Source organism: Lolium perenne, chromosome 5 (genome assembly GCF_019359855.2).
Source record: "Lolium perenne isolate Kyuss_39 chromosome 5, Kyuss_2.0, whole genome shotgun sequence".
NCBI classification, from domain to species: Eukaryota; Viridiplantae; Streptophyta; class Magnoliopsida; order Poales; family Poaceae; genus Lolium; species Lolium perenne.
This window is the reverse complement of record NC_067248.2, coordinates 15,888,622-15,909,020: the sequence shown is the minus strand read 5'-3', so window position 1 is coordinate 15,909,020 and position 20,399 is coordinate 15,888,622. Positions and strand designations below refer to the sequence as shown.

At 44.6% G+C, this 20,399-nt stretch overlaps 1 long non-coding RNA gene across 1 annotated transcript; it reads left to right on the top strand.

Moving 5' to 3' along the window:
* Nucleotides 1-14,513: 14,513 nt before the first annotated feature.
* Nucleotides 14,514-19,853, top strand: LOC127298899 (uncharacterized). The gene is made up of 3 exons (XR_007850185.1): nucleotides 14,514-18,601; nucleotides 18,706-18,822; nucleotides 18,940-19,853. It is a non-coding gene; the product is annotated as an uncharacterized lncRNA (long non-coding RNA).
* Nucleotides 19,854-20,399: the final 546 nt, after the last annotated feature.

Genomic DNA, 20,399 nt, shown 5'->3' with positions numbered 1-20,399 from the left:
ATACTAAGCTGTGTGACTTCACAACCACAAATAATAATGATTTCTTATGCACACCTATTGCTCCACCTGCTACTACAGCAGAATTCTTTGAAATTAAACCTGCTTTACTAAATCTTGTTATGCGAGAGCAATTTTCTGGTGTTAGTTCTGATGATGCTGCTGCCCATCTTAATAATTTTGTTGAACTATGTGAAATGCAAAAATATAAAGATGTAGATGGTGACATTATAAAATTAAAATTGTTCCCTTTCTCATTAAGAGGAAGAGCTAAAGATTGGTTGCTATCTCTGCCTAAGAATAGTATTGATTCATGGACTAAATGCAAGGATGCTTTTATTGGTAGATATTATCCCCCTGCTAAAATTATATCTTTGAGGAGTAGCATAATGAATTTTAAACAATTGGATACTGAACATGTTGCACAAGCATGGGAAAGAATGAAATCTCTGGTTAAAAATTGCCCAACCCATGGACTGACTACTTGGATGATCATCCAAACCTTCTATGCAGGACTAAATTTTTCTTCGCGGAATTTATTGGATTCAGCTGCTGGAGGTACCTTTATGTCCATCACTCTTGGTGAAGCAACAAAGCTTCTTGAGAATATGATGATCAACTACTCTGAATGGCACACGGAAAGAGTTCCACAAGGTAAGAAGGTAAATTCTGTCGAAGAAACCTCTTCCTTGAGTGATAAGATTGATGCTATTATGTCTATGCTTGTGAATGATAGGACTAATATTGATCCTAATAATGTTCCGTTAGCTTCATTGGTTGCACAAGAAGAACATGTTGATGTAAACTTCATTAAAAATAATAATTTCAACAACAATGCTTACCGGAACAATTCTAGTAATAACTATAGGCCATATCCTTATAATAATGGCAGCGGCTATGGTAATTCTTATGAGAATTCTTACAACAATAATAGGAGTTCACCCCCTGGACTTGAAGCCATGCTTAAAGAATTTATTAGTACACAAACTGCTTTTAATAAATCTGTTGAAGAAAAGGTTGGGAAAATTGATATACTTGCTTCTAAAGTCGATAGTCTTGCTGCTGATGTTGATCTTTTGAAATCGAAAGTTATGCCTAATGAAAATCATCATAATAAAATTGTTACTACAGCAAATGCCATCCAAGTTAGAATTAATGAGAATATAAGATTAATGGCTGAATTGCGTGCTAGGTGGGATAGAGAAGAAAATGAAAAACTAGCTAAAGAGAAGAATTTAGCTAAAGTTTGGACTATTACCACCACTAGTAATGCTAATGCTACACATGTTGCTGCACCTCCTACTATTAATAATAAAAGAATTGGTGTTAGCAATGTTTCCACTTCTAATGCAAAGCGCGAAACCGCCTAAATCGCTAAAGCTATTAAACTGCCCGTGATAAAGCTGCTGAATTTTTTTCCAACATTGGGGATGATGATCCCATTGCTTTAGATTATAATGGTTTGAATTTTGATGATTGCCACATCTCTGAAATTATAAAGTTCTTGCAAAAACTTGCTAAAAGTCCTAATGCTAGTGCTATAAATTTGGCTTTCACACAACATATTACAAATGCTCTCATAAAAGCTAGAGAAGAGAAACTAGAGCGCGAAGCCTCTATTCCTAGAAAGCTAGAGGATGGTTGGGAGCCCATCATTAAGATGAAGGTTAAAGATTTTGATTGTAATGCTTTATGTGATCTTGGTGCAAGTATTTCTGTTATGCCTGAGAAAATTTATAATATGCTTGACTTGCCACCGCTGAAAAATTGTTATTTGGATGTTAATCTTGCTGATCATTCTACAAAGAAACCTTTGGGGAAAGTTGATAATGTTCGCATTACCGTTAACAATAACCTTGTCCCCGTTGATTTTGTTGTCTTGGATATTGAATGCAATGCATCTTGTCCCATTATATTGGGAAGACCTTTTCTTCGAACTGTTGGTGCTATCATTGATATGAAGGAAGGTAATATAAAATATCAATTTCCTCTCAAGAAAGGTATGGAACACTTCCCTAGAAAGAGAAAGAAGTTACCTTTTGATTCTATTATTAGAACAAATTATGATGTTGATACTTCGTCTCTTGATAATACTTGATACACACTTTCTGCGCCTAGCTGAAAGGCGTTAAAGAAAAGCGCTTATGGGAGACAACCCATGTTTTTACCTACAGAACTTTGTTTTTATTTTGTGTCTTGGAAGTTGTTTACTACTGTAGCAACCTCTCCTTATCTTAGTTTAGTGTTTTATTGTGCCAAGTAAAGTCGTTGATAGAAAAGTTCATACTAGATTTGGATTACTGCGCAGAAACAGATTTCTTTGCTGTCACGAATCTGGGCTATTTTCCCTGTAGGTAACTCAGAAAATTATGCCAATTTACGTGAGTGATCCTCAGATATGTGCGCAACTTTCATTCAATTTGAGCATTTTCATTTGAGCAATTCTGGTGCCTCGATAAAATTCGTCAATACGAACTGTTCTGTTTTGACAGATTCTGCCTTTTATTTCGCATTGCCTCTTTTGCTATGTTGGATGAATTTCTTTGATCCATGAATGTCCAGTAGCTTTATGCAATGTCCAGAAGTGTTAAGAATGATTATGTCACCTCTGAACATGTTAATTTTTATTGTCGCTAACCCTCTAATGAGTTGTTCTAAGTTTGGTGTGGAGGAAGTTTTCAAGGATCAAGAGAGGAGTATGATGCAACATGATCAAGGAGAGTGAAAGCTCTAAGCTTGGGGATGCCCCGGTGGTTCACCCCTGCATATATCAAGAAGACTCAAGCGTCTAAGCTTGGGGATGCCCAAGGCATCCCCTTCTTCATCGACAACATTATCAGGTTCCTCCCCTAAAACTATATTTTTATTCCATCACATCTTATGTGCTTTGCTTGGAGCATCGGTTTGTTTTTGTTTTTTGTTTTGTTTGAATAAAATGGATCCTAGCATTCACTTTATGGGAGAGAGACACGCTCCGCTGTAGCATATGGACAAGTATGTCCTTAGTTTCTACTCATAGTATTCATGGCGAAGTTTCTCCTTCGTTAAATTGTTATATGGTTGGAATTGGAAAATGATACATGTAGTAATTGCTATTAATGTCTTGGGTAATGTGATACTTGGCAATTGTTGTGCTCATGTTTAAGCTCTTGCATCATATGCTTTGCACCCATTAATGAAGAAATACATAGAGCATGCTAAAATTTGGTTTGCATATTTGGTTTCTCTAAGGTCTAGATAATTTCTAGTATTGAGTTTGAACAACAAGGAAGACGGTGTAGAGTCTTATAATGTTTTCAATATGTCTTTTATGTGAGTTTTGCTGCACCGGTTCATCCTTGTGTTTGTTTCAAATAAGCCTTGCTAGCCTAAACCTTGTATCGAGAGGGAATACTTCTCATGCATCCAAAATACTTGAGCCAACCACTATGCCATTTGTGTCCACCATACCTACCTACTACATGGTATTTTCCGCCATTCCAAAGTAAATTGCTTGAGTGCTACCTTTAAAATTCCATCATTCACCTTTGCAATATATAGCTCATGGGACAAATAGTTTAAAAACTATTGTGGTATTGAATATGTAATTATGCACTTTATCTCTTATTAAGTTGCTTGTTGTGCGATAACCATGTTTCTGGGGACGCCATCAACTATTCTTTGTTGAATATCATGTGAGTTGCTATGCATGTCCATCTTGTTTGAAGTAAGAGCGATCTACCACCTTATGGTTAAGCATGCATATTGTTAGAGAAGAACATTGGGCCGCTAACTAAAGGCATGATCCATGGTGGAAGTTTCAGTTTTGGACATATATCCTCAATCTCATATGAGAAAATTATTAATTGTTGTTACATGCTTATGCATAAAAGAGGAGTCCATTATCTGTTGTCTATGTTGTCCCGGTATGGATGTCTAAGTTGAGAATAATCAATAGCGAGAAATCCAATGCGAGCTTTCTCCTTGGACCTTTGTACAGGCGGCATAGAGGTACCCCTTTGTGACACTTGGTTAAAACATGTGCATTGCGATGATCCGGTAGTCCAAGCTAATTAGGAGAAGGTGCGGGCACTATTAGTACACTATGCATGAGGCTTGCAACTTGTAAGATATAATTTACATGATACATATGCTTTATTACTACCGTTGACAAAATTGTTTCATGTTTTCAAAATCAAAGCTCTAGCACAAATATAGCAATCGATGCTTTTCCTCTATGGAGGACCATTCTTTTACTTTTATGTTGAGTCAGTTCACCTATTTCTCTCCACCTCAAGAAGCAAACACTTGTGTGAACTGTGCATTGATTCCTACATACTTGCATATTGCATCTGTTATATTACTCTATGTTGACAACTATCCATGAGATGTACATGTTACAAGTTGAAAGCAACCGCTGAAACTTAATCTTCCTTTGTGTTGCTTCAATGCCTTTACTATGAATTATTGCTTTATGAGTTAACTCTTATGCAAGACTTATTGATGCTTGTCTTGAAGTGCTATTCATGAAAAGTCTTTGCTATATGATTCACTTGTTTACTCATGTCATATACATGTTTTTGATCGCTGCATTCACTACATATGCTTTACAAATAGTATGATCAAGGTTATGATGGCATGTCACTCCAGAAATTATCTGTGTTATCGTTTTACCTGCTCGGGACGAGCAGAACTAAGCTTGGGGATGCTGATACGTCTCCGACGTATCGATAATTTCTTATGTTCCATGCCACATTATTGATGTTATCTACATGTTTTATGCACACTTTATGTCATATTCGTGCATTTTCTGGAACTAACCTATTAACAAGATGTCGAAGTGCCAGTTGCTGTTTTCTGCTGTTTTTGGTTTCAGAAATCCTAGTAACGAAATATTCTCGGAATTGGACGAAATCAACGCCCAGGGTCCTATTTTGCCACGAAGCTTCTAGAAGTCCGAAGAGGAGACGAAGTGGGGCCACGAGGGGGCCACACCCTAGGGCGGCGCGGCCCCCCCTTGGTCGCGCGGCCCTGTGGTGTGGGGCCCTCGTGCCGCCTCCTGACTTGCCCTTCCGCCTACTTAAAGCCTCCGTCGCGAAACCCCCAGTACCGAGAGCCACGATACGGAAAACCTTACTGAGACGCCGCCGCCGCCAATCCCATCTCGGGGGATTCTGGAGATCTCCTCCGGCACCCTGCCGGAGAGGGGATTCATCTCCCGGAGGACTCTTCACCGCCATGGTCGCCTCCGGAGTGATGAGTGAGTAGTCTACCCCTGGACTATGGGTCCATAGCAGTAGCTAGATGGTTGTCTTCTCCCCATTGTGCTATCATTGTCGGATCTTGTGAGCTGCCTAACATGATCAAGATCATCTATCTGTAATTCTATATGTTGCGTTTGTTGGGATCCGATGAATAGAGAATACTTGTTATGTTGATTATCAAAGTTATGTCTATGTGTTGTTTATGATCTTGCATGCTCTCCGTTACTAGTAGATGCTCTGGCCAAGTAGATGCTTGTAACTCCAAGAGGGAGTATTTATGCTCGATAGTGGGTTCATGCCTTCATTGACACCTGGGACAGTGACAGAAAGTTCTAAGGTTGTGATGTGCTGTTGCCACTAGGGATAAAACATTGATGCTATGTCTAAGGATGTAGTTGTTGTTGCGGTCAAAACCCACCGGCGAGCAGCGACGGGCAACACAGTAGAGCCGGGAACAACCTAGGGTTTCGGCTGGCCCTGGTCCCTCTGAGCGACGGCCCGCAAAGCCTCTGGTACACACGTCCGATGCTGATGCAAGGGCGTGCCACCTGACCTATACCTGGTCAGGAAGGTGATGGAGATGCCTCGCTTAGTTTCCTGCATGGCATACACGTAAACATTAAATACGAGCCTCGATCGGCTCTCAGGTTATCCTGTGAATCGGCTCAAGGAGCCGATCCACCCATGATTCGTACAAGGTGCACGAATATATGGTGGTCCTGCTTGATCAAGATAAAGCTAAAACGATCTACGACAATCTGGGGTTTTCACCGCATAATCGGATCATCCTACTCACGATTGGGCCTCGCGGCCACGCACGGTGATCGTAAGCCGATCCTAGATAGGGCCTAAAAACCAACACGAGGTTGATCCCCTGAACATCCTGTCTAGGATTAGCGAACGACACCCTACGTGCCGCTGGATCCTCCAACCCTTTGTAAGGCCTAACTATTGCAGATATTAAACTAATCCTTGTAGAACAAGGAGCAACCGTAACGGATCGGATCTACTAAATAAAGATCAAGCGGGGTGCCGCCCCCACACCTAAGATAGGTGTGAGGGCGGCTAGATATGCAAGGGTTGCACTACGATAGCATATGATACGAAGAACAATGCTAACCCTAACACATCTAAGATAACTACGTTGCTCGCCATCAAAAAGGCTTCAGTACGAGCAACGTTTGAACAACATAAGCCTGTGCTGCCTAGATCGCTAGATGCGATCTAGGCAGCATGATGCTTACCGGTAGAAACCCTCAAGACGAAGGAGTTGGCGATGCGCCAGGATTGATTTGTGGTTGAACGTTGGTTGTTGTTTATTCCATAAACCCTAGATACATATTTATAGTCCAGGGGACTTTCTAACGTGGGAATAATCCCCACCGTGCACGAGACAAACTCTAACTTTTAATCTAAGATGCGATCTACTATAATACAGATACACGGGCAATCTAGCCCAAACTCTTCGTGTAAGGCCGCTTCAGAGATCTTCCACGTGTAATCTTCCAAGCCCATCTCCCTTACGGCCCACCTCCTGATTTGGCCAAAATCTGGTGATAACACATGCCCCCTGGTTTTGGTAATGATAATTTCAAAACCACTCTATTTTTCCTTCGAATGGTCATGTCGTGGCAGAGCAGACCCGTTGCAGCATCCTTCATCATGATGTCCTGTCTTCTCATCTTCTCTGCAATTCGATAGCTTTAGCATCACCTCCTCCGACGGGAAGGGGGAAGAAGTAGAGGAAGAAGAAGAAAAAGAGGAGGGCGGCCCCTCCTCCCCCGCTAAGCTTCTGCCGGCAAAGTGATCCCGCGCTTGGGCGGACAGCGAAGACGATGATGATGACGAGGAAGAAGAGGAGGAGGATGAATCCTCCTCCTCCATCGGGTACCCGCCGACAAAGCGCTTCCGCTCTTGGGCGGACAGCGAGGATGATGATGACGACGAGGAAGACGAAGCTCCGGCCGAGGGCTGGGGCAGTAGCGACGAGGAACTTCCTGGGAGCAGCGCCGACGATATCGACGACGGCGATGATGAGGACAGCGACGACTAGTAAAGTAGGACTAGTAGTAGCAGTGCACTAGGCACCAGATCCTTCTTTTGAGAGCCATCGGCTCTTTCCTGTAAAGTCGCTCCTTTGGATTAATAAAAATTGTTCTTCCAATTTACCTTTTAATTAATCCAATTTCAATCCTTCCGCTCGCCACACCGAGACCGATAGCAACGTATCGGATTCTTTTTCCTTAGACGCCCCTGAAGCCGGACTCAGATATCGATTAGACCGTCAGTTCTCCGGCTGCGATTTGGTACCTGATCATAAAATTTCGCAACCTCATAGCCGATGACTATTCATCGGCTATTTTGAGAATCCAGTCTCTTTCCTCTTCTCGCGGCAACAGGACGATCCAAAACCTGTAAAAGCCGACGGCCTCCTTTTCCGGCTCCTCTCCGTAGCTTTAGCAGTCTTCTTCTGCCACACCTCACTGCTTTCAGAGAAGACCACGATGCAGGGTCAGCCGATGCAACTCCACTCGGCTCCAAAAACAGAGCATCTACCAAGTTAGCTGCCCCCCGAGCCTTAATCAAGGTGAGAATACCAGCGAGGATGCACATGTCAAACCAAAAGGCTTTGTCCTTAGGCAATCTGGCAATCCGAGATAGCCACCATGAAGAGTCAACCGAACTTGCCCTCATTGATCAGCTTTCCTCCGCTGAACGTCGATGTTGTAGATGAAACACCAACAAAGGGTTGAGCACATAGCCGGCAGGTCTTCGTCTTGTGTAACTGTACTAGAGTCGATGACTGTGCATCAGCTGCATAAATTTTTTTTTTTACTGGCCGGTTTTTCCTAATCGGCTCCCAGTGTTTCACTGCACACATGCTTACACATGTTTATCTGCACATATTCATCTGACTATATGCCCCCCGAGCCGAATCTGCGAGGTGACTGCAGATATCGGCTTTGTGGCTGGCCAAGGCACTGTACTTGCACGTCGGCTCCGCGAGGATTCGTGTTGACTTTCATCCGCCGATGTGGCCGCTGCCCAGCAGATCGATGTTGAACACAAGCAGAACATGTGGTGAAGATAATTTTGGCCGATTGCTGGAATCGGCCTCCATATCGACTGAAACGCTCAATGAAGGCTTCGTAACGTTCCTTCATAGATCAATGGGGGGCCGATCCCCAGGGATCGGCCTCGCCACGTTTGCTCATTGTTTTGCTCCTGCTACATGGTTAGGCCAGTGGATAAAACCAGCCCAACCTCTGACTTTATCATGTTGATGCGCTTGCTGTCGTCCACCTCGAGTGCATCGTGTAATCGTGGAGCACTAAGCTCCGTCGGAAGGACGAGTACCATGTTTGTGCCAGCCGATGTTTCATCATCGGCTTTCCTTTGCTTGGGACGCCACTCCATTTTCCGTGGACGGCCCTCTTCGTCCAGGGTTCGCTGAACTTTCGCAGCCAGATCAGGCCGTGCCTTCCTCAGCGTATGCAAGTACAACCTTTCGGCTTCCTCCAGGCCGCGCAATCGCTGAACCCTGCGCTTTTGTGAACGGCTGAGTCCATCAGGGCACCACCTTGGCCGGTGGTACCTGTCTTCTTCTTCTCCCTCGTCTTCTGAAAACTCGAGATCTTCCAAACGAGGGGACTCAGCGCGTTTGCTTTGTGTTGGGAGAGGCCCTAGGCATTTGAACACGGACACGTTGGCTGCATCCTTCTTCTTCTGGTTGCATTCTGGGCAATTGCCGATTGTGGGCAATCGGCTCATTCCTGAATCCCAGCAGTGTCTGAAGAAGGGGCAGTCCCAGTGCCTATCGTTGTCGCCTTGCTCCCTTGTCTCTTCCTTGGCACGGTGCTCGTGCTCCTCCTCATCGCGATCATGCCGACGATGTCTTCTGGCTTCCCTAGCCAGACGATCTCTTTCATCATCATCGCTGGATCATCGGCGTTGGTCATACTGACTCACATACTTGTTGAGGAGGTGATCAGAGAGGGGTCGCTGATATCTCATGTTCTTCACTTCTCCCTCTGTGACGTAGCACTTGCCATCATGACGGAGCCGATCGCGTGGAGCGGCCTCCTCTGTGTCCTTGCTACGAGAGCAGCTGCCCTCGTCTCCATCCTTGCCAGCGTGGTGTCCAAGTCCTACCATGTTGATGCTGAACGAGGATCCTGGCTGGCAACCTTCAGGGTAAGTGCATTCCACCATGTTAACGGCGGGGAAGGGTTGGGTGTCGACCTTCATGGCGTACTGGTTGAAAATCAGACGTCCTTTTTCTATCGCCATTTGGATCTGCTGACGCCACAACCTGCAGTCGTTGGTGGCATGGGAGAGCGAGTTATGCCATTTGCAGTATGGCTTTCCATTCAGCTCCTGTACCGTGGGGAATTTGAGACCTTCGGGTATCTTCAACTGCTTCTCCTTGAGTAGGAGGTCGAAGATTTGCTCAGTTTTGGTCACGTCAAAATCAAACCCCCTGGGCGGACCAGGTGGCTTAACCCATTTGCAGGACACGGGGGTTGCCCCCCGAGTCCATTCAGCCACTGCTACCTCTTGATCTCCCGCAGAAACTTCGTTTTCCTCTGTCTCGACCAGGACTACTGCACGCTTGAATTTATCCTGGTACAAGTCCGGGTGGCGCTGTTCATATGCCGACAGTTTCTGAACCATGTGCGCCAGTGAGGGGTAGTCTGCTTGGGAGGCCATGTCCTTGAGTGGTGCTGCAAGGCCCGCTACTGCCAACTCGACTGCTTCTTTTTCGATCACACGAACCGAATAACATCGGTTCCTAAGATTCCCCGAAGCGCTGGATGTATTCTGTCACGCGCTTCTCCACGCTTTCGACGTACTTGTGCTAGCTCGGCAACGCCACACACGGAAGCCTCAGAGTGGTACGGCGAATGGAACGGCACGTCCAACTGCTTCCAAGTCCGGATCGAGTCTGGTGGCAAAGAGGTGTACCACCCGAAAGCCGATCCCGTGAGGGACTGTGAGAAGAACCTCACGCGTAGTGGATCCGACACTGAGGCCGTTCCTAGCTGTGCCAAATATCGGCTCACATGCTCGATGGAGCTGGAACCATCCGATCCACTGAATTTGGAGAAATCAGGGAGCCGATATTTAGGTGGCAGCGGGATCAACTCGTACTCGTCGGGGTACGGCTTGGAATAGCCGATTGCCCTCCTTTTCGGCACCATGCCGAACTGGTCTCTCAGTATGGTACTGATTTGATCCGCTGTGCTGGCTGCAGGAGTTGAACTCTGAAGATTCGCCGGGGTGGCGTACTTAGCCAGCCATGCTTGCTTTTCCAGCTCGAGCCAACCGCAGGAGTTGAGCTCGGAGGTTCGTCGGGGTGGCATATTTAGTTAACCACGTCTCGCTTCTCAAGATCTGTTGCCGACGTTCCTCCCGCTTTCCCGTAAGTCCCCGTTGTTGCGGCCTGGTTTGTGAGCGCCCGCTATCGTAACCGGCACATACGTGCACATGTATCCGTGAGGGATCTCCTTAGGCGCCTCATGCAAGAACTGGCAGTCACTAGGGTCACCACCGATCTTGTAGACGACGAATGCCGGTGAATTCGGCACTTCTGGTGCTGCCCACGCAAATGGCAGCGGTGGACGGGACTGGAGTGGCATCTCTCCCTGGTGTGTCCCGAGAGCCGGTCCTGACGGCGAGTACTGGTGCCTCATGATCTCCTGGATCACCCGAAGAGCGACACGCTCCAAAGTGTTCACCAGGTTCTCGGAGTGGCGGTGTAGCGAGTGAGCCACCATGTAGTTGATCTCCTGCCGCAGGGACCTGGTGCGTTCTTCTGACGGGGCAGAGAGGTCTATCCCATCGAGTGCACCATCAGGCGTGAACCCCTTCCACCTGATGCCATGTGAACGGGTTCTGTGAAAAGAGCCGATGAGGTCGGCTTCGAGGATTGCTTTGACCTCGTCATGCTTCTTCTTGAGCTCGTCGGTCAGATCCTCGTATGTGACTGGAGTGCCGTCCGCCATCTCAGATGTAGATGGCGATGTGGTTGATGAAGAAGCTAGTCCCACCGGGCGTGCCAGAATGTGTTACGGTCAAAACCCACCGGCGGGCAGCGACGGGCAACACAGTAGAGCCGGGAACAACCTAGGGCTTCGGCTGGCCCTGGTCCCTCTGAGCGACGGCCCGCAAAGCCTCTGGTACACACGTCCGATGCTGATGCAAGGGCGTGCCACCTGACCTATACCTGGTCAGGAAGGTGATGGAGATGCCTCGCTTAGTTTCCTGCATGGCATACACGTAAACATTAAATACGAGCCTCGATCGGCTCTCAGGTTATCCTGTGAATCGGCTCAAGGAGCCGATCCACCCATGATTCGTACGAGGTGCACGAATATATGGTGGTCCTGCTTGATCAAGATAAAGCTAAAACGATCTACGACAATCTGGGGTTTTCACCGCATAATCGGATCATCCTACTCACGATTGGGCCTCGCGGCCACGCACGGTGATCGTAAGCCGATCCTAGATAGGGCCTAAAAACCAACACGAGGTTGATCCCCGGAACATCCTGTCTAGGATTAGCGAACGACACCCTACGTGCCGCTGGATCCTCCAACCCTTTGTAAGGCCTAACTATTGCAGATATTAAACTAATCCTTGTAGAACAAGGAGCAACCGTAACGGATCGGATCTACTAAATAAAGATCAAGCGGGGTGCCGCCCCCACACCTAAGATAGGTGTGAGGGCGGCTAGATATGCAAGGGTTGCACTACGATAGCATATGATACGAAGAACAATGCTAACCCTAACACATCTAAGATAACTACGTTGCTCGCCATCAAAAAGGCTTCAGTACGAGCAACGTTTGAACAACATAAGCCTGTGCTGCCTAGATCGCTAGATGCGATCTAGGCAGCATGATGCTTACCGGTAGAAACCCTCAAGACGAAGGAGTTGGCGATGCGCCAGGATTGATTTGTGGTTGAACGTTGGTTGTTGTTTATTCCATAAACCCTAGATACATATTTATAGTCCAGGGGACTTTCTAACGTGGGAATAATCCCCACCGTGCACGAGACAAACTCTAACTTTTAATCTAAGATGCGATCTACTATAATACAGATACACGGGCAATCTAGCCCAAACTCTTCGTGTAAGGCCGCTTCAGAGATCTTCCACGTGTAATCTTCCAAGCCCATCTCCCTTACGGCCCACCTCCTGATTTGGCCAAAATCTGGTGATAACAGTTGTTGATTACATTACGCACCATACTTAATGCAATTGTCTGTTGCTAGCAACTTAATACTGGAGGGGGTTCGGATGATAACCTGAAGGTGGACTTTTTAGGCATAGATGCAGTTGGATGGCGGTCTATGTACTTTGTCGTAATGCCCAATTAAATCTCACTATACTCATCATAATATGTATGTGCATGGTCATGCCCTCTTTATTTGTCAATTGCCCAACTGTAATTTGTTCACCCAACATGTTGTTTATCTTATGGGAGAGACACCTCTAGTGAACTGTGGACCCCGGTCCAATTCTCTATACTGAAATACAATCTACTCCAATACTTGTTCTACTGTTTTCTGCAAACAATTATCTTCCACACAATACGGTTAATCCTTTGTTACAGCAAGCCGGTGAGATTGACAACCTCACTGTTTCGTTGGGGCAAAGTACTTTGGTTGTGTTGTGCAGGTTCCACGTTGGCGCCGGAATCTCTGGTGTTGCGCCGCACTACATCCCGCCGCCATCAACCTTCAACATGCTTCTTGACTCCTACTGGTTCGATTAAACCTTTTTTTTTGAGGGTGAAACAGTGGGGTAAAACCCCACTGCAATTTTTATTATAAAAAGCAAAAAGTAAAAACGTACAAGGTTACAAAAGGAAAAGAAGAAGAAGAAGAAAAAAGAAAAAGAGCTAAGAAAGAAAAAAAGAAAAAAGAGCAAGCTGTACAAGGAGTACAGAATGCTTAAACTAAAGAGCTAAGAAAGAAATCGAGCCAAGCTTTGTAAGCCTCAGATCTTTTTTTCTTCATTCTGAAAGAGAGTAGGATGAGCTCTTGCTTTAGCACTATCTTCCAGGCACTTAAAGATGGAGTCTGATCTTCAAAAATCTTCCTGTTTCTAATAATCCAAATGGCCCATGCTGCCAGGATGATGATCTCCACAGCAAAAGGTAATGATAAATGATCTTTAATCTCATAGAAAGCTTCCAGGACTGAGTGCTGATTCATAACTTGAGGGCAAATCATAGCCCAACATGATTGAGCAAAAGGGCAACTCCAGAATAGATGTGCCAAGGTTTCTTCTTGGTTACATTGTAATGTGGCACAGTTGAAGGTTGGAAGATGACAATTCTTTCTCTTAAGAAGATTCCTTGTATTTAGTCTGTCATGTAGAAGGAGCCAGAAGAAAAATTTGTGTTTAGGTTGACAAGAGGACTCCCAAATCCAAGTGAAGAATTTTGGGGTATGTTGTTCTCCAATCATGAGTTTATAAGCCTTTGTTGTTGAGAACTTATCAGATCCCCAAATGTAATTCCAAGAATCATGTCCAGAAAGATGCATCTCAGCTTGCACATTTTCACATAAGGATTCCAACTGCTCAAATTCGTCAAAAGCTTGTTGAGAGAGGGGAAGATGGAAGAGATCCTGTAGATACTCCATTTGAATAGTCGGGATGGGAACGGGCCGACCCGGACCTGGCCTTGGACCTGGCCCCGTTGGCCCCAAGGCCAATTTGAGGGGCCATGGGTCGACCCATTTAAAAAAAAGCTACGGCCCTATTGGCCCGTTGGGTATTTTGGGTCGACCCAAGTTCTGCTTTTATCTACTTTTTGTTGGCTATGTTAACACATATAGATATTCCTTAAAATATGTTAAAGTGGAACAGCATAATTAGCCATTACGTAACGTACTTCGATTATTTTAGCGATTGGGCGCTTAGTGACTATTAGGTAGCTGAAATAGATACACGTACGTATAACGCTATGCAAGGATCCCAAGCACTAGCTAGCTAGCTCAAACCGATCCACACACATACGGTGCTATGCGAACAGTAGCCACCAAGGTTAATTAGCTTAGCTGTACGCGATGATTAAGCATCCTGGGTCGGCCCTGCTGAACCATTGGGTCGCTCAAGGCCGGCTCCGCTGACCCGATTCTGTTACGAGGCCGACCCGACTGGCCCAATGGCCCTGTCTTTTTGGGTCGGGCCAGAGACCCGTTGGGTCGACCCGGCCCATTCCCATCCTGATTGAATAGCTTTACTCACAGAAATATCAGCTTTCTTGGTGAAGGAAAAAAGATGTGGGAATTTGTGGTGCAAACATGAGTCCCCCCAAAGATCAGTCCAAAAAAACACAGTCTTGCCATTCCCCACCTTACATCTTGCCATAGATTTATAGGTATCAATGAGTTTAAGATGGGTTTTCCACCAGAAGGATCCTTCAACTTTAATTCCAGGGAGTTTGTCTTCAGTATAGTAGGTATCTCTTACAAGGTGTACCCAAGGAATATCAGAGTTATTGTAGAATTTGTCCAGATTCTTGAGAAGAAGAGCTTTATTTTGAATATCAAGATTAAGAACTCCCAAACCACCTTGTTCCTTAGGTCTGCAAATTTTCTTCCAGGAGACTAGTGCATTTCCTTTTGCTTGCACATCTGCAGTCTTTTTCCTCCATAGGCAATGCCTCATATATTTAATCACTTGATCTTTGATTGTGACAGGGACATCCAGACAACACATGAAAAAGATGGGTAATGATGCAAGAACAGACTTGACCATTTGTAATTTTCCTCCATAATTCAGGAAATCTGCAATCCCACCAAGTCTAGTCTGCACTCTTTGTACAATTGGCAGGAAATGCTCCAGGGATGGTTTTGTAATACTCAGTGGTAGACCCAAATAAGTGAAAGGTAGGGATCCCACTTTACAATTTAGAGTGGCAGCAAAATGGGCCAGTCTGTCAGGGGACATGTTGATTGGCATCATACTAGATTTCTGATAATTTACTTTGAGTCCAGTTGATATTGCAAAGGATTGCAAGATTGATTTCAAGCAAAGCAATTGTGTAGCATCTGCCTTCATGACAAGAAGTGTATCATCAGCATACTGAATTACAGGGAAATCTTGGCATGGTGTGCAGGGAATTGGTCTAGAAAGGAGATTGAGGGACATAGCTTTGTTTAGCACAGACTGTAGGAAATCAGCTGCAAGGACAAAAAGCAAAGGTGATAGAGGATCTCCCTGCCTCACACCCCTTCTGCAGTAAAATTTCTTTCCAGGAACACCATTTAGCATGACAGCAGATGTCCCAGAACTCAGAATCATAGCAATCCAGCTGATCCACTTATCTCCAAAACCTTTAGCCTTAAGGATTTTTAAGATTGTTGAATGCTCAATTTTGTCAAAGGCTTTTTCAAAATCTAGCTTTAGAATAAGAATCTCCTCTTTTGAATTGTGACATTGGAAGAGATATTCAAATGCCCACCCTAGGCAATCCTGGATGGATCTTTTCTTCAGGAAGCCATATTGATTTTTATGTACCAAAGTGAGAATGATACTTTGTAATCTATTGGCCAGCAGCTTGGTGATGATTTTAAGGACACAATTAAGCAGAGAGATAGGCCTAAAGTCCCCAGGTGTACTTGGATTATCAACTTTTGGAACCAGAGTAATAAAGGAAGAATTAATACTTTCAAGGTTTAGCTTCCCAGCATGAAAATCTCTTATCAGTTGTTTGACATCAGGAGCAATAATAGACCAACAGAGTTTGACAAATTCATTATTGAAGCCATCAGGCCCAGGTGATTTATCATTTGGAAGTAGCTTGACCACATCTTCTATTTCCTTATCAGAGAAAGGAGCTTGCAGCATCAAATTCATATCTTCAGAGATGTTGGATTCAAGAATTGTGTCAAGATTATATTGCATCTCTGGGTGATCTGACTGCCCCATTCTATCTTTAAAAGCTTTCCATAAAATAGCAGCTTTTCCTTCATGATCAGAGACTTCAACTTGGTCTGAATTCTGGAGCATTGCAATGTAATTATTCCTGTAATTGATAGTGGCCTTTGTATGGAAGAACCTAGTGTTTGCATCACCCAATTTGACCCATTTAATTTTCCCTCTTTGTTTCCAATAAGAGTTTTGGTTTTGAAGGAGAGATATGAGGTGTGTTTTGAGAGTGTCTCTCAGATCCCATTCAGATAATGATAAAGTTCTAAATTCTTCCAGCTGATCAATAAATGAAATGACTTCATTAACTTTCTCAATAAGATGTTTTAAGCAGGGTAGATTTTTTGCCCAAAGCTTGAGACTTCTTCTTAAGTTTTTGAATTTTGCATTTATCATTTTGGCACTGTCTGTATGGCCCACAGGAATGTTCCAGGCATTTTGGACAATTTGCTTGAAATCACTGTGTTGCATCCAATGATTTTCAATCCTGAAAACTTTTGCCTTGGGAATCTTTGTATTGAGAACAACCACACAGGGCACATGGTCAGAGGTGGGCCTCACAAGGGGATAGGCAAAAGAGGCTGGGTAAGAAATAGTCCATGAGGGTGAGGTAAAAACCCAGTCCAGTTTTTCAAGAAGAGGATCTTTTTGCATGTTACTCCAAGTAAATTTCCTCCCTTTTAAGGGTAACTCAATAATACCCAAATTACTAATAGCTTCATTGAACAAAAGCATATCATTTAAGTCCCCACCAGGTTTGTTTCTATCTGAGGGACTTCTGATGAAGTTAAAGTCACCCATAATGAGCCAATCAGTATCTTGGGGCATGTCAATGTTGGCAAACCAGTCTAAAAAAATAGCTTTCTTATCTGCTTGGCATGGCCCATATATATTTGTAAGAATCCAAGAATCATTGGAAAGGTTGCTTTTGAAATTAACAGAGATAGAGAACTCATTGTGAAAAGCTAAGTCCCCACTAAAAAGAGATCCATTCCAAATAATGATCAAGCCACCAGAGGCCCCCACTGAAGGAACAAATTCAAATTTATTAAATTTCTTAGGACAGAATTTCCTGATGTATGCCAAGTCAAAGGACTCTCTTTTAGTTTCTTGGAGACAGATAATATCACATCCAGACTCCTCAATTTTGCTAGAGAGGGCCAACCACTTCTTTTCAGAATTAATACCTCTCAGGTTCCAGTTCATAATTTTCCAAGATTTGCAATTATCCATAGATAACAAAAGGATTTTTGTTTAACCAACCCACAGCAAAACATACTGTAGGCATCCAACAGAAAAGGATTAAAGTCATTACACCACAGATAGCAATGCCACCTAACATGTTCACATATATTTGGTACATACTGACAAAAGCAGGGTTCAACAGGTCCATAAGGTGCAAAGGAAGCAACCATGCCCCAAAAACAAAAGCAAAACAGGAGCTCATCATTGGAGACTACTTGGGGGACTTCTTTTTGGCCAACTGTTCAATGGCAGCAGGCTTATTTCTCCCTTTCTTTTCAATTGGCTTGATCTTTGAGCTGGAGGAGGTATTGCTTGACTTCTTCTGGCCAATTACTCCTGGTGGCACCATGGTTTTGCTATCTCCATCTGAAGCCTTGTTTTTCTTCAGAATTTTCTTTTCTACAGTTTCTTCAGACACCTTGCAAAAGGATATTGCCAAGTTCTTAACCACCTTAGTATTAATCATAGGTGGAGCAGCATTGCAAGAGAGGCAATGTTTATCTGAACAGTTGGCATGGTTTTTATATCCATCATTTAGTAACACAAGTCTGGGACTTCTCCTTACCTCAGACTCTACCAGAGCACCCTTGCCTTCCCTTCTTTTCCTTTTAGGGGTAGATGGCAAAACTTCCTTGGATGTAGGAGGAGAGAGTCCTTCCTCCTGAACAGACATGGAGATGCAAACAGGGGCCTTAGAAGAAGTGCAAGAATCTGGGATAACAAATTTTATAGAATCCTCTGTGCTAATAGGTTCTTTAAGAATCTCCCAAAGTTGTGAAGAAAGAAAGTGTTTTGTCCAATCAAATTTCTCTGGAGTCAAGAGCATAAGGGTAACAAAATTAAACCAACTCACAGGAATATCCACAATAGCCTTGTTTGATTTCCCATCAGCATGCAGGTGAGGTGCAAAGAACTGCTCCCAAAGAAGTAACCCTGTTGTTGACATTTTCCTGGTCAGATCATGTTCCTCAGGTATGGGGAGGAAATGTGTTTGAACTCTTCCTAGAGTCAACTGCAAATGGGCTTCATTAGGAGGGACCAGCTGCACATTATCTGGTAGGAAGAGGCTGTCCTCTAAGAGTTGTGCTCCCTGTGATTCAGAAGTCCCCAAGGAAGTGTCATTGTTTTCAGGCTGAGCAAAGTTCTCTTCAGTTTCTTCCTCAACAGGGTAAGCTTGTAAAATGTTTGACAGGCCTTCACCCAAAGGCTGTTCAAGGTGAGGAGAGTTTGTGATGGGTAAAGTAACAGCTGATAGAATCTCACTTTCTGCAGGACCTTGAAAAGAAGTACCTTCAGAGCTAGAGGAGGATATCTGCACATAACTTGTTGCATCAAGAATAGGAGGCCCATGGTCTTCATCACCCATATCAACTTCCTCTGGCAGTGCAGGTAACTGGTTATTTGGAGCAGCTTGCTGTTCCACTTCCATAGGTTGAGGATTATCTTGAACTGGTCCCAAGGCCCAATGGCCCCACCCATCTACATTATCTGCATCATTTTGCACAGGTGGCTGTGGTGGACCAGGTTGCACTAGAGGAACAGGCAGAGCATGCCCTGGCATGGGATGTGGGTCCACCCCTTCATCAGGCACAGGGTCTTCATCTGGTGGCCCACCACCAAGGAGGTTTTGTTGCAGCACCTCAACAAGAAAGGTCCAGGATTGTGCTTCTGGTCTTGAACTTTCAGTCATTCTGATACTCCTAGGGATATCCTGCAGGTCAGTAACCCTCACCTTCACAAGCACTCTTCCTTTTCTGTTTGGGTCTCTTTCCCACAGCAGCAGAGAGCCAATATCAGAGAAACAAGCATTCAAATCTTCAGTTTTCATGTGATCTAGAGGGGGTCCAACTAGCAGTAACCAGACATCTCTATTGAAAGTAACCCCTCTCCAGTTAATTCCCTCATCATGGTTAACAAAAGAAATAGTAACATCACCAAACTGATTTGGGCTAGAAGAGATCAATCTATCCTTGTCACTGACATTCCTGAACTGGACGTATGCAGCCCCAAAAGGGCATGATTGCAATGCAACAAAACCAACTCTAGCAACCTCAGTTAAGTATTCTCCTAGAACATCCCTGACATTATCAAAAGGCACCAAACCTTCTGGGAAAGGATGGATGGTGGCGATGGCGTACTGCTCGTGCTCCTTTGGTCGGCGCGGCACCACCACCCTTTTGACCGCTAGTCTTCCATCTATGTGTTGAATCTGATAACCTTGAGGAACAAAGGGCCTGGGGTCGATGGGGATGTTTGCCATTGCCGGAGTCCAAGCCTCCGATGGCTCGGCGGTGGGGAACTGTAGCAGCAGCGGTTGCGGAGTGGACGAGGGTGGTGAATGCGAGGAGGCAGAGACAGGAGCAGGGGATATTTTTTCCCCAGAGAGGAAACCCACGAAATCGCTAAAAGAGGAAGTCTCCTGAATTAAAGGCGCTGGCCCATGGGCCTTAAACCAGGTAAGGTAATTGTCATTTGGCCATTTAATGGGTTTGAATGCGGGGAATTTGAAGAAAGGAAGGAGGCCCGGCAAAGCAGCGTGTAATGGAGGCCGATTAGGAGGAAAGCTTTGATTAGGGTGATCTCCCGCTAAAGGGGTAGCCGTTTGCATGGGAGAGGAAATCTCGGGGCGGCCACGAGGGTATTGCATGCGTTTAAACACTGACAAACGCTGAAAATTGGATGGATAACTTTTTTTCCTTTTTACCTCATGCCATTCCGAATCAGATTCTTTGTAAAATTTTCTCTCCTCAACAAGCCAATTTGGGCCACCATTACCCCAGAGATTAAGGAAGAGTTCAAACATCGGAGTGCACACTTTTTTCATGTTGTAAATTTCAAACCCAACAGGTGTTGAAGCCACTGAGAATTGAAAAGATCTATCTCTAAGATGTTTGACTCTGAAAGAAGAAGCAATGCCCCCAAAACAAGCTTGAAGAACAATGGCTACCGTGTGTACATCAAGTTTA